This window comes from Pinus tabuliformis, chromosome 5_1, assembly GCF_031772625.1.
Source record: "Pinus tabuliformis cultivar Carrire ecotype Pingquan chromosome 5_1, CPIR1, whole genome shotgun sequence".
In the NCBI taxonomy this organism is placed as follows: Eukaryota; Viridiplantae; Streptophyta; class Pinopsida; order Pinales; family Pinaceae; genus Pinus; species Pinus tabuliformis.
Genome location: NC_142305.1, coordinates 336,636,706 through 336,647,648, shown reverse-complemented (window position 1 = coordinate 336,647,648; position 10,943 = coordinate 336,636,706). Strand labels below are relative to the sequence as shown.

The following is a 10,943-nucleotide window of genomic DNA, read 5'->3' as shown; positions in this document are numbered from 1 at the left end:
CAGTTTTAGGTGTTTTCGCAGCGCAACATGTTTCAGGTGATTTCGTAGCGCAAAAACCTGGTCTAGGTGATTTTGTGCTGATCCATAACAAATCTCACCCAGCTGTCATACTTATCAGAATCTGCGGTGTTTTAGGTCGTTAGGTGTATTGGTACTGGCACATGTTGCAGTTGTTGCTGAGAAGGAGACAAAGGGTTCTGTTTACAATCTACATGTATTTAATGGAAAGTTGCTCGCTGGCATCAATTAAAAGATTCAGTTATACAAATGGGAGAACCGTTCTTTTGATGAAGCCTGGAAAACAGAATACATCGTCTCAAGAGAATCAACTGTGCCACCTGGTTTATCTTATTGAGAATGCCATTATGAATTTGCCACCTGGTCACGGAGATGTTTTCCCTGCTCTTTTGAATAGTGAGAAGCTTGATGAACTACTCTCACAGGATGTAAAAGGTGGTACGCTTATCTCTTATGAAGGTTGCGTTCAGCTTCCAGAGATTGCACAGGTTCCAGAGGAGCATATTCGCGAGTTCAAGGTCATTTTCACCTGCATCTGTGGTGGATTGGGCAGGCAATAGTTGGAGATGGGAAAAATCCTCGCAGAGAAAGGCAACAGATTGCTGAAATTGAAAATCAGGCAAAGGAAGCAAACAAGCTCACTGCAGTTACCATGAGGAGTCGGACTACAAATGTGCACGGTGATAAGTTGATTGTCACCACAACTAGTCCATTTGAGCAAGCCGCTTTTGGTTCTAAAACGGATTGGCGTGTAAGGGCAATATCTGCCACAAATCTCTATCTCCGAGTCGATCATATATATGTTAACTCTGATGATATCAAGGAAACTGGCTATACATACATTATGCCAAAGAACATATTGAAAAAATTCATTTGCATAGCTGACCTTAGGACTCAGATTTCGGGGTACATTTATGGTATAAGCCCTCCCGACAATCCACAGGCGAAGAAAATTCGCTGTATAGCTATGCCTCCACAATGGGGAACGCATCAGCAAGTTCATTTGCCTTTGGCTTTACCGGAGCATGAATTTTTGAATGATTTAGAACCTTTGGGATGGATGCATACACAACCCAATGAGCTTCCTCAATTATCACCTCAAGACTTAACATGCCATGCTCGAATCTTGGAGAATAATAAGCAGTGGGATGGAGAGAAATGTATCATTCTTACATGCAGTTTCACTCCCGGCTCCTGCTCCTTAACTGCATATAAGCTTACTCCAATAGGTTATGAATGGGGGCGGCTCAACAAAGACACTGGAAGCAATCCACATGGTTATCCCACGAAGAAACAGAGTTTGAGCTCAAGTTATGCCAACCTGGTGAAGCTTCTTGTGTGGCGCATATAAGAGACAGGGTGAATGCTGATGAATCAAGTTTGAATGTTTCCTATGAAGCTCCAGAAATACTTCAAACATGCCACTTGGAAAAGATAGTGAAATCACTTGCAGCAGATCGTTGTGTCTTTGGTTCTCGTGATGAAATACTTGATGAAAATGTCCATTTAAACCAAGACCAACTTCTACACAGGTTTCTTTGTTTTCATGACAATCAACAAATAGCAACTCAGGAACAAGAATCAACCAGTAATCCTGAATGGATACAAGGAGAACATTTTGTGCATCAAGCCATACAAAATTTCAGGTTGTCATATGCATTAACAAACATAACTCCAGTGATGAAAAACTTGTCAAGCAGTTCGAGGATCAACAAGTCTATTTATACAAAGTTTAAAGTAGACGAGCCAAAACCATGTCAAGAGCTCGCAGAGGACTTTGGGTTATAGGTAATGCCGCAGCACTAAAACAGTCAAATAGCTCGTCAACGTTAATTGATGATGAAAAGGACAATTCAGCAGAAAATGAAAGTTGAATGGCTCCATCATACCTTCAGAATAGCCCAATTATTTGATGATAGCAGAGGTCCAGATTCCCCTGCAAAACTCTGAAGATAACATCATTGGAGGTTTTGAATCCACTGAAGCCAAAGTACAAATAACACAAAAGATTAATCATGAAGGAGAAGTTAACAAGGCTCGCTACATGCCACAAAATTCATTTGTCATTGCAACGAAGACAGTGAGCTCAGATGTTTATGTGTTTGATTACAGCAAGCATTCATCAAAGGCTCCTCAAGAAAGGGTTTGCAATCCTGAATTGATATTGAAAGGTCATTCTAATGAAGGATATGGTTTGACACGGAGTCCTCTCAAAGAAGGTCACCTACTAAGTCGTTCAAACGATGCACAAATATGCTTGTGGGATATAAACGCTGCATTTGGAAAGAAAGTGCTTGAGGCCAATCAAATATTTAAGGTTCATGAGAGAGAAGTTGAAAATGTTTCATGGCATTTTAAGCACGAATACCATTTTGGCTCTGTTGGAAATGATTGCCATTTTGCTCATATGGGACATGCGTACACCTGCACCTAACAAGCCTAAACAATCAGTTGTAGCTCATCAGAGTGAGGTTAACTCTCTGGCCTTTAATCCGTTCAATGAGTGGCTGTTGAGAAAAGAAAGCTCAAGACAGTCAGAGCTTGGATGAAGACTAACGCTCAGCAGTTTCGTAGCGCGCTACAAAAATGCTGAAGCAACACAATCTAATTTCAATTAACCGGTTTTGAATATGAGCGGGAATTTTGAAAGGGTAATGTCTACAAGGTATGCAAGGCATCTGCTGAAGCTATTAAGATTCAACCAGGTCAAGACAAGTGGAGATAATATGTATTCGAATCCAACTTTAGATTTTTGTCATAAAGTGAGCATATTTACCACACTTCAGGATATGTAAAACAGTTTGCAAGAATTTTGGCTTTCACGCATGAGAACGGTGGACAGCACATCAAAGACGTGGCAGTCTGCTCCATTTTGGGTAATTAAAAGATAAAGGATATACTTCGTGGGATCCGAACATTTTGAGGCAAACTAAAGACCGGTACACAGGGGTAGTTTCCTATGTTTCAGGGCATTGTAAAACATGTGACATTGAAGATCAACATGGAGCCTTGAAGATCCATCACAACCAAAATAAGAAGGGAACTAGATGTCAAAGAACGAGGATGATTGTAGACCAAAGTTGTTATGAAATTAGAGTCCTACTTGATTTAGATATCTAGAAGGTCTAGTTGATGTTTGTTACATTTAATAAGCAGTTAAAAGTTAAACAGGTGTCATTAGAAGTAATTCTCGAGTTCCCCTAATGTTTAAGGAGGAATCTCAGTCAGGTCTATATATAGGAGAAACAAAAATGTAATAGAGGTGGGAAGTTTATGTAAAAAAGCCTTGTTGTGAAGCTTATGTAAAGACTCTGTTCTTTTGGTAATACAGTAATGGTTTTTGCTGCTAAAGAATCATAGTGACTTCAATGTATGAATTCCTCTTGTTGTCTTTCACGTTGTTTACAGTTTGATGGGTACTTGAGTACTTGGAAATCATATGTTGTGCTCTAATTTCTTTCATGTACTCATATACTGTCCCTTTTGTGTCTGTTGTACTTTAAATATATTGAAGTCTGAATGCCTTGATTTCATTGCAAAGCCAATTCACTGTTGACGCTAAATGACATATGACTCCATGAGCCCAATGGATTGCTTGTTAATTTAGATTTTACCAGCCTCATTCCTATTTGTTTTATAAAAGAGTTAGCCATCTCAATCACAATCACAAATCTTAAACCCTTTGAGAGAGCCCTCTCAGGCTAAGGAGGCTAAGCCTTAGCTAAAAGATTGGTCTGAAACAGTTACTTGAAGTCCTCCTGGTTTGCAGCCTTCCAGGGCCTGATTTTGAGATAACAAGTACAACAACTTTTACATACAAAAATTATTTAGATTCTTTAATTCATAATTACAAATCCTATTTCCTATTGTATTTAGAATGTCCTATTTCCTATTGTATTTAGAATGTCATCCAATAAAAAAAATAAAACCATATCAATGGATAAAAAAACCCAACTCAAATGTGGATTGGAAATTCATTTGAGTTGGAAATTCAAAAACTACAAAACTATAACACATATACCAAAATGTAAAACTATCTTAACTCTATTGAGATTAAAAAAAATAAAATAAAATAAAAAAATAAATCTTAGCAAATCTATGATAAGCTAAATTGTTTTAATTGAAATTTAATAGGATATTGGATCTTTTATGAATATGAGTATCTCTTTGCTTGTTAATATTTTTGTTGAAAAATATTTTCTCACATTATTGGGCTCTCCACACTAGTTAATAATTGTCATTGCATCATTATCAGTATAGTGGATTGGATTTCCTATTAAGTATATATATATATATATATATATATATATATATATATATATATATATATATATATATATATATATATCCTATACCTTTATGTTAAAGTAAAATGAGGTTTTGAAGATGTTTTCATCATGCAGGTATTTAGAGCTTGTTGCTTCTTTTTGATAAATTTGTAGTATTACCCATAACCAAGGAGATATAACTTTCTATCTTGTAATTAATTTAGTTTCAATGGAAATTATGGTTATTATTGTAGTAGAAAATGGAATTTATAAAGTTAGTGATCAATAAATTTAATGGAAACAACTTAAACATTTGCAAATTCAAAATGGATTATTTCTTTATTGTGTGTGTATTATTTCTTTATTATGTGTGTGTATGTTTGTGTGCCTGAGAGAGGGGGAGAGAGGGAGAGCAAGGATTTCATTATAATGGAAAGAAACATAATATTATTAAGTGGAATGATTGAAACAAGGCAAGGGATAAGTTCCTTTTCTTGATAAGCCTTAGATTGTTTGAATTCATGGTGAAGGTGATGGGGAACAATGAGACAATTAAGCTTTATTTTATAAATAGGGGGGCTAATATTCGGTACCTCATACTACCACCCTAGTTACTCCTGGGATAGAAATCATATTCCATAAAGATGAAGGATGGTGACAAGGTGACCAATCACCCAAATACTGCAAAACACTTTTAAATTAATTCAAGTCCATTAAAGATGAGGTGAAGGATGTTTAGGAATGCATTGTCTTCCTTTTCTTTTTACATACTTTATGTGTAATTGTGTTCTTGACATAAGTGGTAGCACTAATAGGAGCATATCATGATATATGAAGTTATTTGTCAACAATCACTGAAATAAATATCAAAAGATAGTTCGAAATAAATTATTAGTTCATAAGCATTGTTGACAAGATGATATTTTAAGGAGAAAAAAAAACATGGTGAGACTACGATGACTCTCCTATCAAATTTTGGAACATGGAAGGAATCCTATTGTATTTTGAAACAAGGAAGGAATTTGTTATCTTGTAGCAAGATTCTTCATATCGAATTTCCAAGAGAAAGTATGAATTCTGCATTCTAGGTTATCTTCCCATGTGTCTCTGTAAAGGGCATGGTTCAAGGGGAATGGTATGATTCATAAAGGGATCATATTCTTTCTGGAATTGTAAGTCATGTGACAATATGGGATTGTAACTCACGTGACAATATGACATAGGACATGGAGGAAACATGGACATGAGTATCCAATAGTGGATACATTGACCCAAAAAAATACACTTTTAACACTTTATATATATCAAATTTCAAATTTCAAATACAAAAATGAAAGGTAGAGAGACATGTCCAATATTTTAATAAAGCACAATGTCTATAAAATGTTGATACAAGTAGTTACTATAGTGATGATTATCAAACACATAATAAATTAGAATATCTAATATATATGTAATCATAATATATATGTCTGTATATATATAGTGTCACAAACACTATAGGTAGGAATGCTAATGATAAGTACAAAATAGGATAATATATACTAGAACCATATATGGGATAATCTCATAGATCATCATTATCAATAGTCCTATTCCATTTTAGAAACATCAAAATCAACACCCTTTCCACTACTCTCTCCTCCATCCTCTTACACCTCATCCTCCTTAATATTCAATCCAAGATCTGCATCTACTAGTGTGGAAAATGACACCTCAAGAGGATCACCATCACCAGATGTGCTCAAATATTACTTCGGAGCCTGCACTGATACATGTGGATCATGGTATACATTCTCATTCTTTATACTGGGAGAGGGGGTCAGGGGATACTTTCTCCATAAACTTCATTGTTCTCTTTGACTATGCCAACTGGTCTGTCAATTGCTTTGTTGGCATGGCTATCCGCGTCCTTATTTTGGTTTCTCAGGATGTGCTTTAAGGTTATATTTCCCAGACTTTCAAAACTTGCTCTGATCCTTATATAGATTTTATTGATGGCTATGCTTTTGAAGTCCCTATTGGCATCCAGAGCGCCTATTATGATAGAAAAGTCCCCTATTATTATAGGGTTTTTGAATGCGTTTTTGTTTAAAATCCTTGTGCCTAGGAGAAGGCTGTATGCTTCAGCCCTGTTGTTTGTCATTTCTCCCAGGCTCCATTCATAGGTTATTATTTTTTGTCGATTCGGATCTATTATAACTCCTCCTGCCCCTGCTTTGCCTAGGTTATTTTTTGCAGCTTCGTCAAAAAAGAGAATGTGTCTCTTCTGTTCTTTTATCCATTCTGCAAATTCTTTGTCCTCCAATGTTAATTTCCAATTCTTGTTTGTGTGGGATTCTTTATTATTTGCTGTAACTCTTGCTTTTGCTTTGTTTTCTAACATTGATTTAATGTACCAGTCTTTCTATTCTTGTTGTAAATTATTCTGATCCATTTTTGAGATTCCATTTGTATTGATTATCTCTACAACTTGGCTCCAAGTTTTTCCTAAGATCTTGCCTAGATTTGGCTTTTGTTCTTTGAAAATGCATTTGTTTCGGGCTAACCAAATTTGCCAAAATAGGATTGAAGGGAGACATTTCCATATCCTTTTTATTGTTGCCTTTTTTTTCTTTGTATATGGGTAGCTTTTATCCCAGTTTTTATGAAGAATTGTCAACTGGATTGTTGGATTTATGTTTATTTCCAAAGGACTTGTTGCCTATTTCCAGCACACTCTCGCCACCATACAGTTAACGAATAGGTGTTGGATAGTTTCTTCCTCCTTTTGACACATGACACATTTTGAGGGCCCTTGTATTCCTTTTTATTTTGATTTTTAGAGGTAATAATTTTACCTTTGAGAAGGGTCCAGGTGAAGAATTTAATTTTGGGCAGAGTCTCTGAATTCCAAGCTGCCTTCCAAAGACTCTAGTCATTTTGATTGTGAAGATTTTGGAGGAGGTTGTACCCCAATTTCACTGTGTAATCCCCTCCATTTGGGTCCCAAACAAAGTCACCTTGCTCTTCTATGTTGATGGGCGCAGCCCCAACCAAATGGAATTTTAAAATTTCCCACTGACTTTTAAGTCTTGATGGAGTGGCCATCTTTTTCCATGTAACCCAGTTATTCTAATCCTAATCCGAAATAGAATAAAGTGTGTTAAAACTTTGCTCTTCCATCCATCTCTGAAGGCCCCTTAAATTTTGTTGCTGGTTTAAGGTGGTCTTTTCCCATTATTCTATCCTCCCAGATAGAAATTGTTTTGCCATTCCTTGGATTTGTTGATATTTGATCTCTAATAAGAGGAATTATCCTTTTAACCAATTTCCAGATTTGGGTGCATGGCCTGTCTGGAATAGTATTAGTGATCATCTTTTCTCTATGACCATTCAAGTATTTCATTGTTAGTACTTTTTCCCACCAGTGGCCGTTCCCATTTATCATTCTCCAGATAATTTTTGTCCCCAGGGAAATGTTCCTTAGTCCTCGCAGTCATATTGCTATACCTCCTTTTTCATAGGGAAGAGTAACTTGCTCCCATTTAACAAGGCTAAATTTTTTATTATCTTGTTCTCCTCCTTGCCAGAGGAAGCTTCTAATTATCAGTTCCATTTGCTTGTGGCCGCTTGCCGGAGCCATAATGATTGCATACTGATATATAGGCAAGGTCGAGAGAAGTGCCTTAATCAGTGTCACTCTTCCTGCCAGGTTGAGCCACATCACAAAATTCGACCCAAAACATGGTCTTTTAACCCCAAAATTGTCCTTGGGGGATCCTGTTCCCAACATGAGTTTACAAGCAAGCCTGATATGAGTGGAAGTAAGGTTTAGGAGCTCCATTTTTGTATAGAATACAGTTCCATGGGCCCATAACCCATAGGATTCCAAAGGTGAGCACTTATGCTCACAAAATTCAAGAGCCATCAAAGTTTGAAATACGTAGACCCAAAAATTGTTTTGTGTCACTTATAAAAGTAAGAGGATGTTGATTGGGTGATGTGAGAGTGTGGGAAACCTCTTAGTGTGACTATTATCTCACCTATGAGCTGCATCATCATTTCCATTTATTGCCTTTAATATTTTGTCTTGGTATTAGATCGGGAGGTAAGAAAAATTAGAGGATTGATTGAGAGGTGTGTGGTGTGTATGTGAAATGGTCTTGTTGTTTTGTGAGGAAGTGGAGATGGAAGTTAGTGTGATTACACATGGATCTATGCAACATTATAATGAACCATGTTGAAATTGTTGTCTATTGTAGCCAATCTGTGTACAAACTTGTGTGAACAGTGGGTCATGTTGTATCACTTCGAATTCGGGTTGGATTTTTGAGCACTCAAGGTCTCCAAATCTACGATACCCTCTTAATTGGCAGCAAGATCAAAAAATAAAGAGTCGTATATTATGTCAATTATTGTCTATTGAAAAATGTGTGGACTGTTGTATTGAAGTTGTTGTCAATACAAGAATGTTGGAGATGTTGCAATGTGAACGAGCATCAGACTATCAAGAATGTTACACTAAGAAATACTGTTGTGTGGGATTCTATGTAAGCTACATGCGTCTAAATTGAGTTAGCTAAGGATTGTTCAAGTCATGAAAGCTATGAGATTACTGCATTTGAGACTGTGTTGAGGTGTTGTAAGTTGCATGAATGGAAAAGGATTCGATTGATATGTATCTTGAGTGAGTTACAAGAGAGTTATACTTAAAGAAGATTTCTCTCTTGATGATTCTATCCCATTCAAAATATTTAGATTTGGAAAATTATTTTCATAGCTGAAACTCATATATTTTGAAGTCGAATTTGGATATGGGGAAGAATCTTATATGGTTAACTGGAATTGTGAATTATGTAGAAGGTATTATATTTTTCTTGTTGTCAGTGTGATCGAAATAGACTGGATCAACTGCTTTTGAAATTGATGATGGGCAGGTATTCATCCACATATCTTTTATTGATCTTATCAACAACAAAGGAGGTGGCAACATCCTAGGGCCTCGAGAAGGTAATTTTTTGTGGGAATTATTTCTTATTAAAGGTGTGCTTAATGAATAAGTCTTTGGAAAATCCTTATTTAACTGAACCAAACAAGTTAGACAAGTCCAATTATATGAATTGTATGTTCAATATTCATACGTTGATGGAAGGGACAAATGTTTGGCCCAATGTATATAGACATGAATCCAAACTTGAAGTCCTCGCAAAGGTTCATAATTGGGAGCCCCATGAGAGAAAAGAAAAGTTGATTCTAAAAATGTTCGTGAAGGACAATATTAATTTTCATATCAGAGACTACAAGAAATTCAAGGAGAGATAGAATACCCTTAAAGGTTTGTATAAAACAACCAATGCAAATCGATTTTAGATCTCAAAAAATCAATTTCTTTCAATTGAAATAGAGGAGAATGAGAATGTGATAGTTTTATTTATAGAATCAGATATTTGAAAGAAAAACTGGGTGATATTGGTGAAAAAATCTCAAGCAAAGATATGGTAACTATGACGTTGAACGATATTTTAGAATAATATTGTATGTTTTGTTACAGGTCTCTTTGTAACATGAGAAACCTCACCTATATTTGATGACCTCACTGTATTCTTTGGCAAGAAGAAGAACAACGAAGGAAAAATATTAATTGTAGGTCTCATTATTTAGGCTTTGCGTTGATAGCAAAAGGAAAGCATTGTTCTAGAAGAAATCCATGGGAAGCAAATAAGGAGAAGGATGTAAAAGATATGTAAATCCACCATGTGCAAAGCCACATCAAGCTATTACCCAACGAAATTTCGATGTTAATATTAAAAAGAATGATGCATGTTCTTATTGTCACAAGTTTCAATGTTATTCAAAATGAATTTACGTGAGTCCAGACATAGAAATAAAGGGAATATTGGAAATTTTGTTGAATTTACGTGAGTCCAGACATAGAAATAAAGGGAATATTGGAAATTTTGTTGATAAAGGAGAAAAAACGTATTATGAATTCAAGAATGTGGTAATATATATCTTGTGGATGATCACTCACATCAAATCAAAGGATATGGTGTTGTAGATGTAACATTACAAAATGGTTGTGTTAAACAAATTTAAAATGTTTTGTATTGGCTATTTTAATCTCAGTTTTTACCATAATAAATTAAGATTTGAATGTATAATTTGTAAGAGCAAGAGTCATTAAGTATTGGTATCTACAACTATGACAACCCGATCAATTAAGTGGTTGGTATACTTGATCGACATCTTTCTCCAACTTTCATATGCCATTAGATATCATTATAAGCATAAAATTACTTACTAATTTCATTGCGCAGGTTTAGTTAATTTTTATGTTTTTTTTTTGTTTGGCAATATAAGATGTATCTTTATTTACTATTCATTTGATTTATAGAAATACGTTAAATCACATATTAAGTTAAATCTTAATTTAAATTCAATTAATTTCAAAATAATATATTTATTAATTTAAAATAATTTTTTTAAATGTATTTATCATGGTAATTTTATAATCTAAATAATAAATTATTAATTTTTTCTTTCTATTTTTTTTAATCTATTTAAGATAATCTATTATTTGTATTGCCAATTGAGAAAACATGTAAATAAAATATATTAATATAAATAACAAAAACTCTCAATTGATTTTGAATGTAAAAAATGAAATATTGGATA

General features: G+C 34.9%; 1 pseudogene; it reads left to right on the top strand.

Annotated features, from left to right (window-relative positions):
• Nucleotides 1–1,772: 1,772 nt before the first annotated feature.
• Nucleotides 1,773–2,567, top strand: LOC149164769 (histone-binding protein MSI1 pseudogene; annotated as a pseudogene).
• The last annotated feature ends 8,376 nt before the right edge of the window (nt 2,568–10,943 follow it).